The sequence below is a fragment of the Carya illinoinensis genome, chromosome 9 (genome assembly GCF_018687715.1).
Source record: "Carya illinoinensis cultivar Pawnee chromosome 9, C.illinoinensisPawnee_v1, whole genome shotgun sequence".
Lineage (NCBI taxonomy): Eukaryota > Viridiplantae > Streptophyta > Magnoliopsida > Fagales > Juglandaceae > Carya > Carya illinoinensis.
In genome coordinates, this window is record NC_056760.1 from 13,664,712 (window position 1) to 13,674,312 (window position 9,601).

The following is a 9,601-nucleotide window of genomic DNA, read 5'->3' on the forward strand; positions in this document are numbered from 1 at the left end:
ATATAAATACGTCATACAATAGAAAAGTGAGCCCCTCAACATAATTGTTGGTTCTGTTACTGTTATTATTATTTGTAAATTATTTTAATATTATTTACATATCATTTTATCTTATCTCAATATCTAAATAAAATCTTTTAAATCGATATTTTATTTCACCCGATCCTTGAACCCTAAATAATAATTCCAACGCCGCGGACAAAATGTATGTCGTGCATGTAAACTTTCGTTATGTCCGCAAACAAAATTGTCTTCCATTGCTGACAAAATGCACGCCGTGAAAATGAAAGGAGGGAATTGATAAGTTTGTCCCTTGGAACGGTGGGGATAACATTGTAATTACGAACAAAGTGGAATCTAGATTCTAATGAATCAGCTCCACTAGGGAAAAGTTCATCTTTAGGATAAAACGACAAAATAATTCTTCAACTTTTAGTGTTATATCTTTCAATCAAATCCAATATGATGTAAAGTTCAATTATTGAAAGAAAAATATGTTGTAAAAATTACATAAAAATAAATTTATAAATGTATGATATGATTTAATGTGATATAATAAATTATAAAATTATTTTTTATTATAAAAAATTATATTTACAGCCGTACAAGGGTAAAAAAAAAAAAAAAAGTGGTTGAGAACTGAGAAGCCTGCCTTTTGTGAATTTTGCGAAGAGAGCCAGAGTCGCTAGATAGGCCCTGCGTGTTTGTCTCTCGAGATAAAAAGTGCCATTTTTTGTCTTTTTTTACAATGATTTACACTATTATAACTTAGAGAAGTAATTGAAAATAAAGCCAGACCATAATTCACTCCCGATAATGATACATTTACTATCTTTTTACTATTATTTTACTATTTTTAGTGTGTTAAAATTTTTTAGTTTTTTTTTTTAATTTTCTTTTAAGTATTTTTTAATATTATTAATTATTAAAAAAAATAAAAAAGTAGTAAAAAGATAGTAAGAAGGTAGTAAGTTTATCATTATTTATTTTTTTTACAGTGATACTACAACTACCGTTAGTAGCATCCGCAGTGGAAGCTACTGCTAGTTATTTTGGTGTATTTGCTTTTTTGACTTTTTTTTTTTACATGTATTTTTTAAAAACTTTTAAATATTTTTTTAAAAAAATTCACAACATCATTAAAAAATACTTTTTTTAAAAAATTCACAACAACATTATTCTTCTTATAAAGTTTTTACCAAGCTAATGATCCATTTTCCTATCTTTTAACCGTTAACGAGGCGGTCAAAACCCCAAGGTAGGAGGCCACGAGCCATGTCTTGACCAGCACCCTCCCATGCCCAGATATCACATCAGCAACACTGTTGGCGTCGCTTGATTTCCCACAAACCGAGCCCTTAAAGAATACTATGCCACGATCACCCTTAACCAGGCAGCACACATGCAATGCACAGTCAGCACGCACGCAATCGAGGTTGTCACATCATGCTCAGCGCGAGGCTAGACTAGCACACACATGCAAACCCATGTCGGAATTGATGGTGCGGCTACCCAGCAGGCTCAAGCAAGTTGGCATGCTGCTCAACGCCATGACCTTGGCCAGGGCCATGCTGATCAACATCCTGGTTTTGGCCAAGGCCTTGCTGACCAACGCCTAGACTCCATTAGCCTGGGCCATGCAGACCAACGCCAAGGCCCCACTAGCCTGGGCCATGCAGCAGCCTACCATGCTCGAGCTCACCACAGTCCAACCCAGCAACTCACCAATTGTGTCCAGCCCACACATGCAAGCACCAAGGATCAGCTAGGGCCAACCTAGCAAGCCAATCTGAAGACCCATGCACACAAGCAAGTAGCTCATGCTGTGGGTTCATCCAGGCCACCCATGACCCATTGACAACATGAGGCCTTAACCAGGAGGTGTGGATCCTGCAACCATTTTTCCTTTTGTAATCATTTTATTTGCTTTCTAGTATAAGTAAGGCACTAGGCCATAAGTTGTTTTTTTATCTTGGAACATTTAGATGAATTTGGCTTGTAAGCCCCCATAGACACATTGGTGCTTTATCACTTAGATTCCATTGGATATAATCCGTGAATTCCAAAGGAAAAGGCTCACCTTGTGCAATTCATGAATCAGGGTAACCTATGCTTTTCATTGTTTTCCCTTTCATTAATGCATTGTTGAGGTATTTCAACATTGTGGATTGTGTTTATTGCATTGCATTCGCATTTACTTGCTGATCATTTTGCACTGCTTGAGTAGGGTATCGCGTAAGGCAGCCATGAGTTGCCATTGAAGGGCATCTGGCTTGCACCAGGCCTCCCTGGTCGAATTTGGCGCAAGGTCAGGGATAAACTAACAGTTACTGCCCACCACCCAAACCACTAGCCCAGCCATAACCTCTTCCCTACTTTGTAGGGAGTAACCACCCACACCATAAATTGCTCAGGCACCACCCACTTGGCCAGCCCACATAACCGCCCACATAACCACCCATAGCCACATGTTCTACACCCTCAGAAGACACATGTGCTTGACTTGGTCAGCCCACCATCAAGCAACACATGTACTTGACTTGGTCAGCCCACCATCAAGATATGCCTATGTGCCTGACTTGGTCAGCCCACCAGCAGAAGACACGTGTACTTGACTTAGTCAGCCAGTCACTTAACCGCCTTATTTCACTCAACCGTTTTAGCCCACTCTACCACTGCACATGCATGCATGCACGCCCAGTCACTAGAATTTCGCCCACCATCAGCCTTTGAACACTCATACGAGTTCAACCAACACCACTCATAACCATCACAATCAAGCAAGTGGCAGATCGCATCGGTCATAAAGGAATAAGGAGGGGTGTGGTAGCTTGGTGTCTAGAATCTTGACCGAGGACCCTATCACCAAATTGGTGCTTTCATTGAGAGCAGCCACATGCTTAAGGTTCAAGAGAGGTTCTTACTTCTCTGATGAGGTAGGCAACCCATCACTCATATTTGTGATTTTGGTTGGGGGATCCATAGAGGATCCCGACATTGCTGCATTTTCTTTTTGTTGTTGTTGTTGTTGAATTGTGAAGTTTGGGGGTTGCGGTAAAGGAATGAGTAGATAGGCTTGGAGCAGTTGTCACGTGAGAACGTGAGCAACCCAAGATCGGACTCACAGGTTGAGGTTGGGGTCGGTCAACCTTGAAGGTGAAGGACCCAAGGTTGGAACCACGAACCTTCACCATTAGCCCGCTTTCAACCTAGTGACTAATAGTTTGCAAGCCTAAGCCAACTGTGTAGGTTAGTTTGCAAGCCACTCAGTCGTGATACAGTTGTAAGAGTGAGTCAACATGCAGGAGATGCAGTCTGTAGAGGAGCCTACAGGCATTTCTGATAGAGCATGGCTAGAAGTTCTAGAGGATCACACCAACAAGATTACTTCAATTCTTGATGATGTCACTAACAATTTAGCCAAGCTACGTGTGGCCATGGAGAATTCTAATAAAGATAACCAGAAGGCCATGGAAAATATAAGAAGAGAGACAAACATAACATTGGAGTGGCAAGAGAGGAGACTAGCCGAGAACTGCCCTGGGACACCACCTCAAGGGGACGATGCATATACTAATGGACTAGAAACCAGTGTGACTGAGTCCATGAAGCGGCCCTGAGGCAAGATTGGAAGCATGGTGGCCATGTAGAGAACCGCCAAGGTTACCATGAAAGGTGGATTCTGAATGAAACCTTTGAGAGAGATGAGCCATTGGTTGGCTATCGGGTTAGGAGCCCTAGCATTCACCATGAACACCAGGAGTCTGAGCACGAGTAAGGCTTTGAGGAGCCTATCAGTGTGAACAACCAAGGGCATGGAAAAGACAGCCAGGTCGTGGCTATCATGGGCCACAATTTGAGAGAGAAGACTATGAAGATCGAAGGGGAAACTAGAATCAGGATCGGGGAAACCAAACGGCCTAAGGTCGACTTTCCAAAATATAGCGACGATGACCCCTATGAGTGGTTGGATAAGGTCTACCTCTATTTTTCGGACATATGATATCCCACGCTATGAGAGGGTATCGATAGCCTGCTTTTACCTTGAATGCATGGCTGAAAAATGGTGGCGTTGGATAAGGGACCAGTATGACAAGTATCACATGAGGTTGGGGTGGATAGCCTTTGAGAAGGAGCTCCTCATCCAGTTCGAGCCATCACCAATTGTCAATCACCATGGATAGCTGGCCAAACTAAGATAAGATGGCAAGGTCTAGTATTTTATAGAGGAGTTTAGGCAGCTGCAGATTATGGTTAGGGGCTAGTCCGATGAAGCTTTGATTGGCACATTCATCGATAGTTTGAAACCTTGGCTTGCCAAGGAAATCAAATTTAGACAACCCACAAGGCTTCTTGAGGTGATGAAGATGGTTGAAATTCTTGAGGAGGGCCATTCTAGTGAGCGACGCCCAACAAAAGACATGGGGAGCAAATCTTTCAAGACTGTGCAAACCAAAGTCTCTTGAAAGGGAAGGGACACATCAGCCACCACCTCTAAATCAAGGCCTGAGATCAAGAAACTTTCCAGTGAAGAGGTGTAAGAGCGCATCAAGAAGGGTCTGTGTTTTAAGTGCAAAGACAAATGGGGCCCCGGTCACAAGTGCAAGGCAGCCAGACCTTATTTATGTTTGAGGAAGAGCAAAGTGATGATGAGTCGGAAGGCAACCAGGAAGCATCTAGCTAAGAGGAGGAAACCGAATCTGGTGGCACACCAGAAGAGATCAAACTATCATTGAATGCCATGGCTGACATTTCTAAAACCACGTCCATGAGGTTGATGTCATGGGTGGGCAATCATGAAGTGACTTTGTTGGTGGATAGCAGCTCCACCCATAACTTCATTAATTCCAACATTGTTACCAATGTTGGTCTTAAGCCGAGCTCTATTCTGCCATTTGAAGTAAAGGTAGCAAGTGGTGAAAAGCTGCAGTGTGAGGCCCTCATCCAAGAAGTTAAAATGAATATTCAGGGGATCCGAAATTATGGCAGACTTGCATGTGTTGCCCTTGGTCGACCTTGACTTAATCTTGGAAAATGCTTGGCTGAAGAGTCTTGGTAGTGTCTTCAATGACTATCATAACATGACGACGGAGTTCAAACTTGACTCTAAGAAGTGGCTTCAGATAGCCATTGCTAGTAAGGAAATCAAGTTGTGTGAAGCTATTATATTTGAGAAGTTATGCAAAGGCGGGGCACATTACTTTGTCATAGTAGTGGCCAAAGAGGATGTATTGAGGCAAATCGAGAACAAGGGTCAGGAGAGCACCCATGATGAATTAGAGCTGTTGTCCGAGGAGGTCAAGTTTTTTAGAAGCCCATATGGGGGTACTTGAGGTGCCCACCACACTTCCACCTCCTAGGGAGTTTGATCACTGCATTCGACTAGTGGATGAAGCAAAGCCGATCAATGTGCCACCTTATAGATACGCCTACTTTCAAAAGAGAGAGATTGAACAACAAATAGATGAGATGCTAAAGAGTGGTCTAATCCACCCTAGCACCATTCCCTTCTCTTCACCAATGCTGTTGGTGAGGAAGAATGATGGCACATGAAGGTTCTGTACTGACTATAGGGCCCTGAATAAAGCTACAGTCAATGACAGATTCCAAATTCCCACACTGGAGGAGATGTTGGACGAGTTGTATGGGGCCATAGTGTTTTCCAAGTTGGAATTGAGGGCCGACTACCATCAGATTCGGATGAACGAGGAAGACATCCATAAGATAGCCTTTAGGACTCACTCAGGTCATTATGAATACCTGGTGATGCCTTTCAGTTTATGCAATGCACATTCAACTTTTCAAGCTGCAATGAATAGCATCTTTAAGCCACTACTTCGAAAGTTTATGCTTGTCTTTTTCAATGACATTTTGGTATATTTTAAAACCATCGAAAAGCATAAGCAACACTTGGAGAATGTGCTAACAATTATGAATGAGCATCATTTCTTCATTAAGGCCACTAAGTGTGCCTTCATGGAGAAGGAATTTGAGTATTTAGACCACTTCATCTCAGGAGATGGTGTTAAAGTTGATCATAGAAAGATAGAGGCCAAAGTGGATTGGCCTCTACCCAAGGACATATCGGCCTTGAGAGGATTTTTGGAGCTCATGGGTTATTACAGACGGTTTGTCAAAGGCTATGGTCTCATAACCAATCCACTCACAACAATGCTCAAGAAGGATAATTTCGAGCGGACAACCGAGGCTATGAAAGCCTTTGAAGAATTGAAGTGAGCCATGACCAAGACACCTGTGTTGGCACTTCCCAATTTTGAAAGATCGTTTGAAATTTTTATAGGTGCAAGCAGTGAGGGTGTCAGGGCTGTGTTGATCCAAGACCAAAGGCCTTTGGCCTTCATTTCCAAGGCACTCGGGCCTATGAAGAAAGCATGAAGTACCTATGCCTGAGAGCTATTGGCAGTGGTGCATGCTGTCAAGGTGTGGTGCCCATACCTCTTGGGGCACAAGTTTACCATCATCACAGACCAACAAGCCTTAAGGCATCTACTTCAGCAGAAAATTGTTACCCCGGAATAACAGAAGTTTCTTGTCAAGTTGCTAGGTTTTGAATATGATATAATCTATCAACTGGGCAAGGAAAATAAGGTGGCTGATGCCTTAAGCCGAATGGAAGGCAACCAACTACTTGAGGCAGTAAGAGATGACAAGGAGTCATCAAACTTGGCATAAGCAGGGCAGAATGGCGAGTATGGGACAAGATCAGAGAGGCTACCCGATTGGATGCAAGGGCACTTGAGATCATTTAGCTCTTGAATGCCTAAGGGCAAGGGGTTGTAAGCTACAAAGTAAGAGACGGTCTGATCTTCTACAAGAATTATATCTATGTGCTAAACGTTCCCAATCTCAAAAAGAAGATTCTAGATCACTTCTATAACAATAAGGAAGGTGGTTATTCTGGATGGTTGAGAGAATCACTTCTTCCATTGGAAAAGAATCAAGGGTGATGTCAAGAGACTTATGGCCGGATGTGACATCTGTCAAAAGGTTAAGTATGACACTAGGCCAGAAACGAGACTTCTCCAACCATTGCCAATTCTGAACAGAATTTGGAAGGACTTGGCAATGGATTTCATAGAGGGACTACCTATTAGCGGAGGACATGAAGTGATTCTGGTGGTAGTAGATTGGCTAAGCAAGTACGCCCACTTCGTCCCTCTATATCACCCTTATATAGCCAAGTCAGTGGTTAAGGCTTTTGTCAGCAACATTGCCAAGTTGCATGGGTTTCCAAGGACAATAATATCAGATCGGGATAGGGTCTTTATGAGTTTATTTTAGAGGCAGCTATTTGAATTGTAGGGCAGCCAGCTCAAGACGAGTTTTTCCTATCACCCATAAACGGATGGCCAATCCAAGGTGGTCAATAGGACATTGGAACAATATTTGATGTGCTTCTGTCATGAGGAGCAAAGGAGATGGGCAGATTATCTTCCATGAGCAGAATTCTGGTATAATACCTCTTATCACTCTTCCATTGACAAAAGCCCTTTTGAAGTGGTATATGGTAGGCCACCACCACTCTTGGTCAGTTATGAAAAGGGCTTAGCCAGTAACAATGAAGTGGAGTAGGAGCTGATCGATAGGGATAAGGTACTAGCCAAAGTTAAAAGAGAGCTCAAGAAGATTCAAGATCGAATGAAGAAGTACCATGATCAGGGATGACGTGCCATGGCCTTCAAAGTAGGCAACTATGTCTATTTGAAGCTTAGACAATTCGGGCAGAAGACCATGAGGAAAACCGCGAATGCAAAGCTGAACTAGAAGTTTTATGGGTCTTATTGAGTGTTGGAGAAATAGGGCAGTGTGGCATACAAGTTTCAGCTTTCACCAACTTCATAGTTGCACCCGATATTCCATGTTTCCTTACTTAAGAAGAAGGTTGGTGATCTAAGCCTCATTGAGGATGAGTTACCCACAGTGGATCAAGAGGGAAGGATCCTCGTGAAGCCCAAGGAAGTGCACGGATATAGGTTGCATCGAAGGGGCTGAGGGAGACCCAGGGTGTGGCAAGCATTGGTCTTATGAGAAAGCTTATCATGGGACGAGGCAACCTTGGAAAACTATGATGGGCTTGAGAAGAAGTATCCACAATTGATCATTGAGGGTGAAAGTATGCTAAAAGGGAGGGGGAATGTCAAAACCCCAAGGCGGGAGGCCACGGGCCATGCCTTGACTAGCACCCTCCCATGCCCAGACATCATGTCAGTAGTACTGTTGGTGTCGTTTGATTGCCCACAAACTGAGCCCTTGGAGAATGCTAGCCCACGGTCACCCTCAACCAAGCAGCGCACAGCCAGCGCGCGTGTGCAATAGGGCTGAGCAGAAATTCAAAAATCCGACTCCGACTCCTACTCCGCTCCGACTCCGACTTGCTATTCCGACTCCGACTCCGACTCCGCTCCGCTAGTGTACATATTTTATAAAAAATATATGTGTTTTTCTATATAGTAATCATATAAATATAAATATAGTAACATCATTAGTTAAATCCAATAATATACTAGCAATTAGCACTAGTTATTAGTTATAAACTTATAGTAAATAAGTTAATAAATATTACTAATTTACTATATACTAATAGACTAATAGTATTAGACTATTAGTATATAGTAAATTACTAATATATATAATAGTATACTATTAGTTGTATATATTAAATTAATATCTTTAAGTTATTATCTATTAGTAATTTAGTACTAGTGTAGTGTTATCACATATTATTAGTTACTAGTTATTACATCTAGACTATCTAGTTATAAGTTATTAGACTATAGTAAATAAGTTAATAAATATTACTATATATTAATAGACTAATAGTATTAGTATTAGTGTATTACTAATATATAATATATATATATATATATAATAGTATACTATTAGTTAATATATATTAAATTAATATCTTCTAAGTTATTATCTATTAGTATTAGTGTAACTAGTGTTATAGACATATTATTAGTTACTAGTTATTACATCTAGACTATCTAGTTATTAGACTATAGTAAATAAATTAATAAATATTAATATTAGTTATATGTATATTAAATTAGTATCTTTAAGTTATTATCTATTAGTACTAGTCTAACTAGTGTTATTAGATATTATTAGTTACTAGTTATTACATCTAGACTATGATGACTATCTAGTTATTAGACTATAGTATATAAATTACTAAATATTACTAATTTACTATATATTAATAGACTAATAGTATTAGTATTAGTATTAGTGTATTACTAATATATAATATATATAATAGTATATATTTTTACTAACTTAAATATATTTTTACTTACTTAAATATATTTTTACTAACTTGTTAAATATAGTTTTACTAACTTATTAATTTATTTTTACTAACTTATTAATATGTTTTTATTATTAATAGGTTTTCACTTCCCCCCCCCCCAACAACAAGCGGCGTCGTTTGGGATTAAAATAACCCCAAACGGCGCCGTTTCTGTGCAACCCTAATGGGTTTTCACTTTCCCCCCACCCCCACAAACGACGCCGTTTGGGGTTAAAATAACCTCAAACGGTGCCGTTTCTGTGCAACCCATTAGGGTTTTCACCCTCC